Source organism: Geospiza fortis, unplaced genomic scaffold, assembly GCF_000277835.1.
Source record: "Geospiza fortis unplaced genomic scaffold, GeoFor_1.0 scaffold29, whole genome shotgun sequence".
In the NCBI taxonomy this organism is placed as follows: Eukaryota; Metazoa; Chordata; class Aves; order Passeriformes; family Thraupidae; genus Geospiza; species Geospiza fortis.
In genome coordinates this window covers 3,568,779-3,584,314 of record NW_005054349.1, presented here as the reverse complement: position 1 = coordinate 3,584,314, position 15,536 = coordinate 3,568,779, and the positions used below count along the sequence as shown (strand labels likewise).

The 15,536-nt window shown below is 35.2% G+C and overlaps 1 protein-coding gene across 1 annotated transcript in view; it reads left to right on the top strand.

Annotated features, from left to right (window-relative positions):
• The window catches only part of KLHL4 (kelch like family member 4), a 38,860-nt gene that overhangs the window by 3,721 nt on the left and 19,603 nt on the right, over positions 1–15,536 (top strand). The gene's annotated exons all lie outside the window — the stretch shown is intronic.

Here is a 15,536-nt window from a genome sequence, read left to right as displayed (position 1 = left end):
TCAGCAGGCAGGGCTGAGGGAGCTGAGCGCTTGAGCTGTTCAGGACATCTCTGACCTGTCCTGCTGGAACCTTGTGAAGTTCAGGCTCCTCTGCCAGGGGGAGCAGGAAACAGGAAATTTCCATTCCTTTCAAAGAAACTGGTGTGGCGCAGACACAGCAGCACACACTGGGAGGATTTGGTTGTTGTTAGATCTTGACAGTCAACAAAAACTTTGTGTGCTCCCCATGGACCCATGTGTGCACACACAGCACTGAAACTTCCTAAAAAGAAGAATTTTTATATTTAATTACTTAAATTACTTATCTTAATAATTTCTAAGCTTACAGATATTGACTTCTCCATGTGAGCACTGTGCCCAGCATATATTAACATTCTCCCACATTACCACATCCCTTCCTGCATGCCTGCCAGGTTTGTGACTCCACAAGTGTGCTGTTGCAGACCTTGTGTGCTGCTTAAGTATTTCCTAGTTGCCCAAAGGCACTTGGATTTCAATAGTAAATGTAGCATCCATTCACCATTTTTCTCTTCTGCATCTTTTTTTCTAATTATGTGGCTGAAAAATTGCTGACAAACTCTAGCTTGGGACAAATTCTAGGACAAATGTTTTCTAATTTCCCACATGAGACAAACTATATTTCTAATTAATTCTAATAGTATCTTTTGATGCTGTAATCCAAACAGTCATTATTGATGCACATGGAAACAGATACTTGGGAGGTGCCTCCGCCCAAAGGCAATCCTTTTCTGTGGTGGCTATTTTTGATGTACAGCTATTTTGATAGTTCATCTCAAGACATGAAAATTCACATTTTTTGGTTCTGGCAGACATATGGAAATAACTATCAGATTATTTTCTTCCCTGTCTCTGACACGCACATAAACACACACACATGTACGCGACTATTTTAGATGCTGTCCCCTATCTGAGGGTTTTCCCTTGAGTTTTGCTTTTACCTTCAGTAGCAGATGACAGCCTTGGCTCCCATTCCAGTGTGAAATAAAGAATAAAATAAAGAAAAACAGGTGATAATTTTCCTGGTGAAAATGGAAGATATGGATTATCCTGTGAAACCACTGGTCAAACCAGATTGAGAGGGCTTTTGGCACTGCAAGTGGTGTTCTGGGCAGAGAAGGTGACAAAGGAGGGAACATCCCCACACTGCTTCCCTGTCGTGGTAAGAATTCAGTTCCATGAACAATCTCTGATGCCCAGGGTAAAAAGTTTAGAAATAACAATTCCTAATCTCACATCATGACAGTCCTTATTTTTAAAACAGAATTTCTCCAATTTTATTTTCACTGAACCTCCAGCATTTTGAAAAAACTTCCAAAAAAATTTAAGTTTAACAAGTAAGTATTTTAGAAGCATGATAAAGAATGCTAGACATGTAGTCAGACAGCATTTCAAGTCAGAAAGCTGGACCAACTAGGTTTAGGTGCTTCCTTGCTTGTCTACAGTACAAATTAAGCTCATTAATGCCATATATATATATATATACATACGTGTATATATATATATACACATATGTATATATATATATATACATACGTGTATATATATATATACACATATGTATATATATATATATACATACGTGTATATATATATATACACATATGTATATATATATATATACATACGTGTATATATATATATACACATATGTATATATATATATATACATACGTGTATATATATATATACACATATGTATATATATATATATACATACGTGTATATATATATATACACATATGTATATATATATATATACATACGTGTATATATATATATACACATATGTATATATATATATATACATACGTGTATATATATATATACACATATGTATATATATATATATACATACGTGTATATATATATATACACATATGTATATATATATATATACATACGTGTATATATATATATACACATATGTATATATATATATATACATACGTGTATATATATATATACACATATGTATATATATATATATACATACGTGTATATATATATATACACATATGTATATATATATATATACATACGTGTATATATATATATACACATATGTATATATATATATATACATACGTGTATATATATATATACACATATGTATATATATATATATACATACGTGTATATATATATATACACATATGTATATATATATATATACATACGTGTATATATATATATACACATATGTATATATATATATATACATACGTGTATATATATATATACACATATGTATATATATATATATACATACGTGTATATATATATATACACATATGTATATATATATATATACATACGTGTATATATATATATACACATATGTATATATATATATATACATACGTGTATATATATATATACACATATGTATATATATATATATACATACGTGTATATATATATATACACATATGTATATATATATATATACATACGTGTATATATATATATACACATATGTATATATATATATATACATACGTGTATATATATATATACACATATGTATATATATATATATACATACGTGTATATATATATATACACATATGTATATATATATATATACATACGTGTATATATATATATACACATATGTATATATATATATATACATACGTGTATATATATATATACACATATGTATATATATATATATACATACGTGTATATATATATATACACATATGTATATATATATATATACATACGTGTATATATATATATACACATATGTATATATATATATATACATACGTGTATATATATATATACACATATGTATATATATATATATACATACGTGTATATATATATATACACACATTGTATAATATATATATTCATATTCTTTTTATTGCCACACCACTTTCCTTCTTGACACCCTTAGCTTATGTTTGAAAATTGCTGCAAGTCTAAAGAGCTGCAGCCTGTGCAGCCTGGTCCCAGAATCCCTCCCCTGACAGCTCTGATATTCCATTGCCTGTGTCCAGCAGGTCTGTCTGGACTCGCAGCTCAGGGGGCAGAGCTGGATGTGCTCCTGTTGGATCTGGCAGTTCCAGTGCAGAGCTGGATTCCTTCTGTGCCATCCTGACTCAAATCTGGTTGAATGTCCTCAGTAGTTGTTTTTCTCTTATCAACAATGTGGTGCTGTTGCTCATGCCTGCCTTGTGATTCATGTGGAGCTCCTGCCTCTGTACCAGGGACCTGTTCCCAAACCATCTGTACATTTTTGCAGTTATTTGTTCCCAAAACCAGCACTTTGCACAAATAAATTCCATCTTGTGTTTATCAGATAATGTCTCCAACTGGCTGAGCTGGGATTCAGTTCTGATTTTAAAACCCTGATTTAGTGATTTAATATTCAGTTCTGATTCAATACCCCACCATACATGCAGCTCTTCTCAGCTTGATCTCCAATTGTAATATATAATATCAAAGATTTCCCTTCATTTTTTCAAATATTTTAGAACATTTATAAGAAGATATAGAGGAGCTTCAGTGCTAAGTTCCTTAGGAACCCAGTTTGATTTACCTTCCTATTTGTCAGTGATAATTTAATGCCATTGATAATTTAATGCCATTTGCCATTGATAATTTAATAGCATGATTTCAAACCAGTTTCAGCCTTGTTCCAAAATGGGTAACTCCAGACAGTCCTGGAGGCTGAACTCTGCACTGTCTGATATAAACCACTGAAAAATAATACTCTTATGTTCAAGGTATACATGACAACTATTTCTTTTCTGTTCTCCATAATTTCAAGTAAAAGCTGTTAATGAGGCACTTCAGTTTACTTTGACATGTTATTCTTGGCAAATTCTTGTTGACTTAAGTTTCTAAGTGCTTAGAAATAATAATTATATGAATTTTACGCTGTATAATTTGGCAAGAAGTAGCAACAAGGAAAAGAAATTATGTTTGTGTCTTGTGGAGAATTTTTCAGTTTCCATAGCATTTATAACACTTTAATATCAATTTCAGCAGCATGTTTTGAAAAGATGATTTTCTGCAAGCCTGCAATGGACAAACAAAATGCTCCCTTGTTACCTTAAGGACAAGCAAAAACCAATTTTCTAACAATGATCTTTAGCTAAAGGTCAAAATATGAGTTCAACCTGGATTGTTTAAGATGTTTGTAGCTGATTTGAGAGGGGTCAGAAGTGACATTTTATGGAAATTCACTCACAACTGGTTGGAATAGGGTAACTGGGGGTAAGCAAGAAAATTTGATATCTGATGTTTGCTAAGCATGGAAAATTATAACGTTACAGGAAGGGGTATCTGATGCAGGATTAAGTTTTAAGAAGAAAATCACCTTTTTTTTTTTTTTCCCAGCAGTTGATAATTCACAAAGAGGAACAGGCCTTTGAGGCCAAGAGCAAATGCACTGAACAGTGACCAATGAATTAATTGTGACTAAACAAATGCTGTGACCTCATACAAGAGCTCTGGGTACAGAAATTAGAATCACAATGTCTCAAAGGCATCCCTGGGATGTATTCCTACTCTCACCTTCTATTATGACATCTTCTGAAGAACTTGAAAGTAAAAAAATGGGGTATTGAAGGGGGTTGAAACAGTTATTAAAGATGAAAGGAATGAGAAGAATTGCATTTTGAATTTAATTTTATATTCACCCTGTGGAAGGACTGGATATTTATTCAAAATTATTTTTTTTTCATAGCTAGATAAATAGACTCATGGGAGAATTTAAACTAAAAAGGAGCTCTGGATGTCATCAAGTCTAACCCTGTCTACCCACCAAGAAGTCTATAATGAGAAATAATCTGACTTACTAGAAAACACACACTATTTTACAGACCTACATTTAACAAGCCTAGCTTTCAAAGATGAATTATTACAGGCAAGGGAAAAAAAATGCCATTTAATAGTAATTTAACAATCTAGGACAATTCCAGTCATTTCAAAACAATTTTTTTATGATTCAATTATCTTCTCATTTTCACTCCACAGAGCTTGCTCTCAGCAAAGACAGCTGTTAAATGACTTTTTAAAGAGTTATTACTGTTCTTAAAATCACTTCTTAATGTCTCCAGAAAAAGTTAAGGAGATGATTAAACACATGTGCCCAACGCAGAGCAGTTTTTACAGACCCACTGAGATTATGCAACTGAAAGATCAACAAGAAATGAGATGGTTGGTGAGACATTCTGGGAAAAGTGGGAGAAGGTTTTGCTTGGTTTCAAAGTTAGAGCCAGACAGGACCCTAACAGAAAGAAACTATTTATTTTCACCCTTGGTTTGTGGCTGAATTGTTTACTTTGGAACATTGTACTGAGGAAAACTACTAAAATCCTACACATTTAAAAAATAAAGGGATTTATTTGCTGTAATCAAGCAGCTAAATTTGCCCAACTGAACTAGACCAGTTTGGTTTAGCTCCTTTCCTTCTGCTAGAATAAAAGAATTCCCTAATGTATTTAGAGAATGATTACATCAGGCAATTAAATAAGACTGTGGCTTACTTGTTGTGCACCTGTTGGTGTGCAGGGTGAAAGAATTAAAAAATGAAGCTGGAGTACTGTTGGGATTCACAGAAAGAGCTGAAATATGGGCTATAAACATAAAGAAAATAATCTCTAAAACAAAGTTAGAACCAAATTTAACCTCTGTGACATCAGATTCCCCCTCAGTGGCTCCATCAACACAAACTCCAGCGCTGGAAATTCCCACCCTGCTGTGGCACCAAATCTGCTCCCAGACCAACTCCTTCCCTCCTTTTGCAAACAAATGCTCAGCAGCGAAACCTCAATTCAGAACAAATTAAAGTAGCTCAAACAAGACCAGAGAGCCTGTCCCTTTACAAAAATTCTGCCCATCCAAGAATTCTTAGCTTAAAACATCTTTGATTTCATTGTAGTAACTGTTTCCATCCTATGTGACAAATCAGGATATTTCACTAAAGCCTGTCTGCTGCTCCCAGGGAACAAGAGGAGAACTAAAAGTATTCAAAGGAACATCCTGCCTTCATTTCAGGTTTAAGTATATGCTAGAGTATCTAAATGAATGCAGTTTCAAAGTGTTTTGTCAGGAAATAGGCACTGTATTCTCATGCTGTTTTAAATCATAGATAAAAAGTTTGCCTCACCACATCCTCCATTTAGGCCAAAGAAACATTTTTAGAGGAAAGGAAAGCAATGGCTGATACCTGGTCCTTCCTTCAGTTTTGTTGTCCATATTTTGAAAACCTTGGGACACAAATCTAGAATTCTTACCTGGATATTAACATTTGATTTAATGAAATTCAAGTGCTCTCAGCCTAAATTTTTAGCTTCATGACTAGGATCTGAAAATCAAGATATGGATCATGTCTCAGATTTGTTGCCTGCTTCTTTTATTACCTCAGAGCAATTACCCAGGCTCTTGGTATCACAGTTCCCTCGTGTAAAAGAGCATTTTCCTGGGGACACAACAGGAACTGAGCGGGATTTTCAAACATCCAGATTTGCCTGCACACAGCTTTGTAAAGCCAAGTGGAATTCATGTACACTATGATAGATCCATTATAGTTCAGAGTTGCACAGTTCCTCTTCTCATTATACTGACATCACAGAAATCAAAGCCTGCTGGGATTTCTCATTATAATAATATTAGACACCAATATATTCCAATAAAATGTTTTGAACAGCAAACAAAGGCAACAAATTTGAGAAACTGCCGCCCTCTGCCATACTTCAGTTTACCTGATAAGCTACAAGTCAAGAGAAAAAGAGACATTCTGACAAGAAATGAGCATTTTCAAACCCTGTTCATTTTAATAGAATTTGGGAAAATGAAGAACCTTTTTGAACAGGGCAAATATACCTTGATTTAAATGGAAATTGCGAGCAAACCACTAAGAAATCCTAGGAGTTGGAGAAAAGCTATTTTAAGCTATTACATATGGTTTGAGTTGCTAGGGAAACCTCTTTTGCAGTGCTCATTTAGCACAGATGCTCAGGAAAGCTCTGTCTCCATGTCAGAGCATTTCAGAACCTTGCAGAATGGGAGGAAATAGAGATGCACACACACACACACACATGCAGGCAAAAATACCTCAGCAATTTTACCTTACTCATGTTCCACAGCTTTGGGGGCAGCTCCTTCTTCTCCTCTCTGCCATGACCACCAGATCAAAAGCTCTGACTCCAGACTGAGAATATTTGCTCAAACGTTTCCTTCAGTCTGGATCCATTGGGGTTCATGTTTCACACATTCATTTTTGTAGAGCAGGAGCTCTGTCTTTGTCTGTGAAAAGGCAAAGGAGAGGCTGGTTCTGATGCCACCATTTCTGGCCACCCTTTTGAGCAGAGAGATAAATATATATGATATATATATATATATACACATATATAAAATAATATTTTGATCAGACAATAAATATAGGGAGATAAATATATATTTTATATATATATATACACACCATTTCTGACCACCCTTTTGAGCAGGGAGAGAAATATATATTTTATATATACACATATATATATATACACACACATATATAAAATAATATTTTGATCAGACAATAAATATAGGGAGATAAATATATATTTTATATATATATATACACACCATTTCTGACCACCCTTTTGAGCAGGGAGAGAAATATATATTTTATATATACACATATATATATATACACACACATATATAAAATAATATTTTGATCAGACAATAAATATATACTGTGAACAAAAATTGGGGTGCTCTATCATGTTTATAGTGATCATTTAAAGATGAAAATGCTGGTTCTGGGTCATGACTCTCATTTCTGTCTCACAGAAGTCACTCACAAAGGGTTCTCTCCAGCTCATCATTCAGTTTATGGCAAAGTACACCTAAAGGCAGAAATTCCCTCCTGTGCCCTTCTTTACCCCCATATGTGTCTGTGTGCTGGTGCAGTGGCTTAGGATGGATTTTTGACCTTTCTGAGATGCCTGACCCAGTAAATTCCCCAGCAGTGCAGCCAGTGCAGCTCCTGGTGCTGTCACAGGGGATTTAGGAGCAGAGCAAAACAACTTCCTGCAAGTTCCAGCCTGGTGATCCTGCAGGAACCAGGCTGCTCAACCAGAACACAACGAGCTGCAGAGATCAGCACAGAAAGGACAAGGCTGTAAGTCAGGATTAATTTCTTTTGCCTCAATTTGTTGTATTCACTTAAAGGATCCCCAATTTTCTGCTAAAAAAAGAGATGAAGAGTGGCTTGGTGGGACAAAATGCCAATAAAGTTGCCTGGGAGGAAGCTCCCATGGGATGCCCCAAGGCAGGTGAGCCCAAATGTGCCTCTCCCTTCCTCTTTCAAACAGAGCCCAGTTACTCCTCAGCTGTTTAAAGTTTCCTTATGCTTTTTCACTTAAGTGAATCCAAACCTGACTTTAACCCAATTTAAAAAGTAATAAATTCAGGACTGGAAGGATAATATTTTAGGAATAAATGCAGTAAAATTGCTGTGTTATTATTTGTATAACCACATTACAATGTAAATTTGCCTCTCTCCAGCCTAGTGATTACTGCTGGCGCTCCAGGAAAAAACCCTGTCATGATAATAACAATCTAAGCAATATTTTTCACAGTTCATACGAGTTACATACTTTTAGCCTTTCTTTGTTTTTCTTTTGATTTAATGTGCTACATTTATTTAGATTTCATGTTTTTATTCAGATTCAATTACAGTGAGTGAGGCTGATACAAACCCTGGCTTGTTGGAGCAAGTTATCACTATTATCTGTGCAGATAAATGCCAAGTCACTAATGGCATTGAGAGAACAGGTTCTATTAAGCCAGGTTGTCAGAAATATTGGCAAATACACCTGATAGTGTCAAATTAAAGCAGCCCTAATATTCTGTTTGTAAAGGTTGTAAAGACAATTCTCTCTCTCTGTCTTACAAAGGTGCTGTGGGCTCCTGAGCAGAGGTTTCCTCACTAAAGAATTCCTGCAAGGTGCTGCCTCAACCCCCTTCTTTTCTGAGCTAGCACAGGAGATGTTCAGTGGATATTATTTCTGACATTAGCAATGATAAATAGTAATAATAAATGCTAAAATATTTCTCAGGTGTTATAAAGTGCAAGTCAGTGACCAAAGGTAAGAACAGGAGCTAAAGCACAATAGTTTACGGAATTCATAACATTAAAAATTCCCTGCAGTAAATATGGAAGGGTATTCACAATATGCTGGTTTGGTTGTACTGACTTGAAAGAAAATGCCCTGAATTGAGCCAGAAATGGATGCAGCATGCTAAGTTATTTGAATTCCTTTCCAGACCCACGTTTGAGTTATGTTTTCTGACACAGAAGCTCAGAAGATAACAACTGGCTTTGGAGAGTACTTTGGTATCAGCATATCTGTACCCAGGGATACACAGAAATATTTGGCACAGGGAAACTCTCTTGGGGTGTAATTGCACAATTAAGAGAAGGAGAGAATTGATCACAGATAAATTTATGTGGCTTACAAAACCTTCAAACAGAATAGAAAACTTCAGTCTACTTCTCATCTCTGATTTCTACCTGTGAGGCTGTCCAGACCTCTACACACATCCTCTTTCAAGCCTGGAGATTTTTACGTGACTAGGGGTGTCTCATATAGAGAAATGAAATTTGAAGTGGTGCCTTCATCTAGGGGATCATGTTCCACTTGAAGGGGAAAGCGTGATAAGTCTTGTTATTTGTTAGTTGGATCCAGCTAAATGCAGGAAAGGAAAAATGTAAAAAAAGAAATGGTCATGAGAAGCCCAAGAATAGTTTCCCTTTGCCTTTGGTGAAAAACAAAAAAGAGGCGAGAAGCACGTATGAAGGTATGAGCGGTTTGAGGTTTAATAAATCAAGATATGTGCAGAAATCTCCCAGCAGGATCCGTACTTGATGAGCTGCAAGGCTCAGATTGGCAGGGGCAGGGATAATTGCTATTGAGACTGCTACTCTCTGCCTTTTCAAAGCTCTGCTCACTGGAGGCACAACCACTTCCATTTCTTTTTTTCTTGTACTTGGATCTCCCTTTGCTCCTCTCTGCTCCACTTTTCCCAATAACAGTCAAAAAGGACAGCATAAAGCAGGGTCTTCATCCCCTCATGCTCTCCCATCAGGAGCTTTTCTGAAAAGTGCTTTATGAAGGAACAAACATGGAGTTAATTATTTTCATCTGGCAATAGCTTGGCTTGGAGTGAAAACCAGGTCTTCTTGCCATTGGCCTGTATTTTGTTTTCTATGTCCTCTAAAGAAAAATGCCACGGGCTCAGATCCAGCACTAAGCCATTATTTTTCATTTTGTACATTCTGACAGCTCAAAATCATGCTATATCATGCCTTCTGGTCACATCATTTTTGGTTCTTTAGAAAGATTATCACTTGTTCTCAGGAAGTTGAGCAGGAAATACTCAACCTCCCTGAGTTTCTCCTTCACTTTCTATTTCCCTCCAACACAACTCACTACAAATGTGAGTTTGGAGTTCATGCATTGCAGTGACCACCTGGCATTATCAGAACAAAGGATAATTTTAAGATGATAACATAAAATACTCCTATCCTTTTACCTAAAAGGTTTCACTCAGTCATTCTTTATTATATAATCTAAATGAATACAGTGTTAATTCTCCTGGAGGATAATGCTCTTGAATGGTGATTTAAACTGGCATTAATTGAAATGATTTGTCTGAGGCACTCACTGCACCCCTGAATATAGAAACATTTCTATCAAATAAAAAAGGCTGTGCAGGCAGTGTTCTCTCCAGGCTGATTGGATATTCCTACAACTCCAATTTCTATGCCACAGAAATAAGGGGTTTTAAGTAATTTTAAGATTGTTTATAGCAAAGTTTTATGTTCAGGTTAGTTCTGTACCAGGAAGAGAACCATTTGAATAATCCTACGTACATAGAAAGGAGTTTCTATTTCTTAATTACCTGCATAAAACAATGAGCATAAAATTCTTCTGTAGACATGAGATCATTCAACAGTAGAAAAAGTAGATCAACGATCCAGACAGTTCGCACACTAATCTGCAGAGACTGGAAAATTATTTTGCAATTCCTCTGTTAAAAATAATAAATATATAATTTCCAAAGGGAAGCAGCTTCCTGAGGAGAGTGTTTGGATTGACTCATCTTTGTACCTCAAAATCAGAGTGGCCACAGCTGAGGGAAGGCACAAAGGGCTCAGGGCTCTGCAGTTTGGGTGCAGCTTCCATTTCCCAGTGGAATTACCCCAACAAATCCCTGATTTCTATTTCTGGGGGGATTCAAAATATCCTAGCCCAAATTCATCCTGCTATGAATCATGATGACATCTGTCTGTACGTTGTCATGTCTGGGGGAAGAACAAAACTCAAATGAGCTAAAAGTGGTTTGCAGTTAATGAAATGCACATTTGCACTTCTAATCCCAAATGGGAAAAGTTATTTTAACTAACACTGACTGAGACAAGTGGCCAGTTTATGCTAGCCTTGGCAATAAAAATTGCTAAAAACAGCCAGTTTCAAGAGCTCTAAAGGAATTGTCAGAGCTTTCAGTTTCGTTGGGAAGTCAGGAATTTCGCTGTTAACTGAAAAAAAATTATAAATTTTAATTACTTATTTCTTCATTTGCTACATCATTTTCTATCATTATTACAACCTCATGTTAATGCTATGACCTCAGAAGTCATCAACAATTTCCCATACTCTTTTAGGAGAAATTTTTTCACCCATACCATAAAAACCACAATGAAGAATAAAAAATGAAGAAGATGACCACAGCAGAAATTTCAAGGCAGAGGCTGGGACAGTTACTGATGTGCTAAAATGTTATCAGCATCAATTAGTGCATTAATACAACTTTATCATTATTTTATCTGTGTTCACAAATGGCTTCTAAATTTTTCTCTCTTATTTCCTAACTGAAACATTTTAATTTCTCAGCCAGCTGCTGGGGTTTAGCTGTGACGGATGCTGGGATTTTTGTAGGAGAAGAGTTTTTCTCAGCAGCCAGAGGGGCAGAGCTCCCAGGGCTGCGCAGGGTGGAGCTGGCTGGGGGAAGGGGCCGAGCTGCACTTTTAAATAAGCAATAAATAAAAAGAGAGAAAAGAAAAATGATGATCTGCACTGGAAATATTGCTGCACAAACCAACTGAACTGGCGGGGTTGCAGTTTGGCCTGGGCACAGCTCCAGCACATCCCACAGAGCTGGAGCCCCCTGAACTCCAGGGCCTGTGACTGGTGGGGTTCACAGAGCGCAGGGAAGGACACCCCAAACCCAAATCTCTAAATGACACCGACAACTCAACTTGGCTAAACTGAATTTCTCCAATATCACAGCATCTTAAACAGGTGCATTCCACAAACACCCAGGAAGTGGTCACCGTAAAAATGTAAATAATAGCCTTATCTACATCAACAAAATTAAAATACTCCCATAAATCACCTGTTTTCATGCAATATTGTGCTTCTAAGCTTCCTCGTCATCAGGTCTGCTTCTTGGTTTTGGCCACACTGAATGAGGTTTAATAAAACACTGAATTTTAAAAATGATATGGCAAATAAATGGCATTTATGTGTTATTTCATTCTAATTAAATAATGAGGAAATCTGGATTTATCCTTTATATACTGATTAATGAAGAGTGCTCTGCTGATTAGTGTGAAGAGTTCTCCATTATGACAGAAAATTAATTTTACATAATTCAGAAATGTAAAGAATTGCAGGCCTGTAATGAATCACAAAACTCATGCCATCAATTCTGATTACAGAAAAGATGAAATTGTACCTCCACACACCATTTTTGAGTCCCAGCTTTCTTAGGATCCAGAAAAGTCTTGCTGCTACCTGTCATTCCCTCCTCTGTGTTTCATTCAGGTATTTATTTGAACAGAGGTGCGAGCAGCTCTTTGAAAAGTAAAAATTCCCCAAAGTTTAATGAGAAAAGGGCAAAGATGCCTCTCTGTATTTAAATTCTGTTCCCTCTCTGTATTTAAATTCTGTTCCCAGGAAACTTTTTTTTTCTTGCTATAATAATAGCAAGGAAAAAAAATATACAATATGCTATAATTGCCCATAATAATAATTAAATATTAATAACAATTAAACTCTCTTTCTAGCACACGATTTTCTGTAATAAAATCACGGAGCAGCATCAGGAGCAGGATTTGCCTGGAATTCTCTCAGCACCTTGTCTGCCTTTGCAACTGAATCCCTGGCAGATTTCAAGCGTGGCTAAACAAGTTATTCCTACCTCTTGTATTTATTTCACTCAGAATCTGCCATCCCAGCTCAGTTTTGAAAATGTCATGTGAAATAGTGTCAGAAGTGATCCAGAAGGCAAGATGACTTCTGACAATTCATGTTTTTCTCCCAGTAAGCTTTGGTACCTTGGAAAAAAAAGAATAAAATACAGTTTTCTGACATGATTCATTGTGACCAGCCACGCTGGCTGGTATTTATGTCCTCCTTATCATCCAGACACTTAATGCTTTTTGATTATTTCTTCACATTTTCAGTGTATATTTTCTGTTTCAAAATTCCATGTTTCTTTTAAAATGGACCATATTTTGAGTATCCTTCACAAATCCTTACAGGAAAACTCTGGAATGATTTCACTTGGTTTTCTACCTGAAATGAAGTTCATACAATTCAGTGAGTTCAGAATAATTTAAATATAGATTTATCTCTCCAGGCTAATCCACGTTTTAAGCCATTATTAAGAATGCTAATTACAGCTCCTCATCCCAGTGAACGCCAGCACAAAGATAACGTGAAACAATTTGTGTTCCTGATTCTTCAGACCAAATCATTGATATTTTCCCTCCCTAACTAATGCACTTTTGGAGACTCATTCCTGAATACTCAGCTTTTGTTTGCCCAAACCTGTGCACATTTTATAGGAATAAATCTTCATCTGTGCTACACCCTCAGCATCCTCTGCCAGAATTCCACACCAGACTCCAGGGGGCTTTTCCTGACTCCTTCCTTGAGGATATTTTGACTTTAGTTCATCATTACCCAGTTCTACACTCTGAAGGTCAATATTTGAGTCTGACAGTCATACGCTAAGAAAAATATATCATTATTTATCTTTGAATTTAATTTTCTCTCTCCATTATATGTCTACCATTTCTAATCAGCTGCTGAAGAGAAACCAGAAATTATATCATTAATTTTAATGGAGAACTTGTTTGTGCTTCCAGTATTTTTCAGCCTCTGAAGACCTTTGCCTTTGAAATAATTAATTATATTAGTGGTATTTATAGTGTAGTTAAATGTGACTTCAGCAAACTTCTGAAAAAAGTACCCATGACTAAATGAAATAATTAGACTTTCACTCCCTTGGAAATGATTCTCTAACCACAAATAAACACATGCTATGGGGAATTATTTATTTCCCCCAACAGTACTGCCTCTTTACAACTGGGATGGCTCAGTATTATTTGAGGTTTTTTCTGCAAACATCAAGGCTCAGTGCAATGTACTGACATACAACACTTAAGAGTGCAAATATTGAATCTGAAAAAAATAATTTTTTCAAAAAAGAAATTTCTGAAAAACGTTAAAGGATGCTTAAGAGGTAAATAACAAAACATTTCAGAGTATGAATTTGGCACCCAGTAGCTGATACAAAACTAATGAGTATATAATCCAATTTTGCAGCTTTGTCACTGCCTATGAAGCATTGAAAGAAAACAAATAAGAAAGTGGAGTCATTAAACACACTGAGACAAATTCATTTTTGTAAAAATGACAAAGGAAACATATTAGAGGTGAACTTGGTTTTCCCATTTTTCTTTAAAACTAAACTAAGCTAAGCTAAAATGGATTTGAAGTTGTAATAAAGACAGAAACCTTTTGCAAAGGGGATGGAAAACTGCTGTGTCTCAATTCAATATTACATTATAATTTGCTTTTTAATTATTTTCCTTGACTTCTATGAGCTATATAATGAGGTATGATCTTTGAAAATGAATGATCTAACATCTCTATTTTCTGGTACTACCAATTCAACCTGATTTACCATTTTTTATTTCTCTGTTTTCTGAACTAGATGTTAAATTGTGGATGTAATCCAATATTCTGCTAAATTTGATACTGTAATTTTTTGAAGAGACCTTATCTCTCCTAATCATTTATGAATTTGCATTAACATTATCAAAGACAACCAGGAAATTTAGTCAACAGCTGTCATTATTTCCCAGTTGGGCTTGGAAATGTAAAAAAACAGGTGATATACATTCTAAAAAAATACTATATTAAATGGAGAAAATGTTTTTCTAAATAATCTTTAGCTAAAATAGTGTTAAATATTGCAGCATTTTCAAGCTATGTGATATAAATTTATATCAACAAATGCATTATTATTTACTAAAAAAAGATGAATAGAAAAAATAAAGATTTTTCTAAGGAAGTGTCAGGAAGGTGTTTCAATCTACATCAAAATCCATATTTAAAGGCTGTAAGGAATGATGTTTTGAAAAAACAATATGGGTTGTCTATAACTGGGAAAGCTAACAGAATTCTGGAGTGGGAGGAATATAT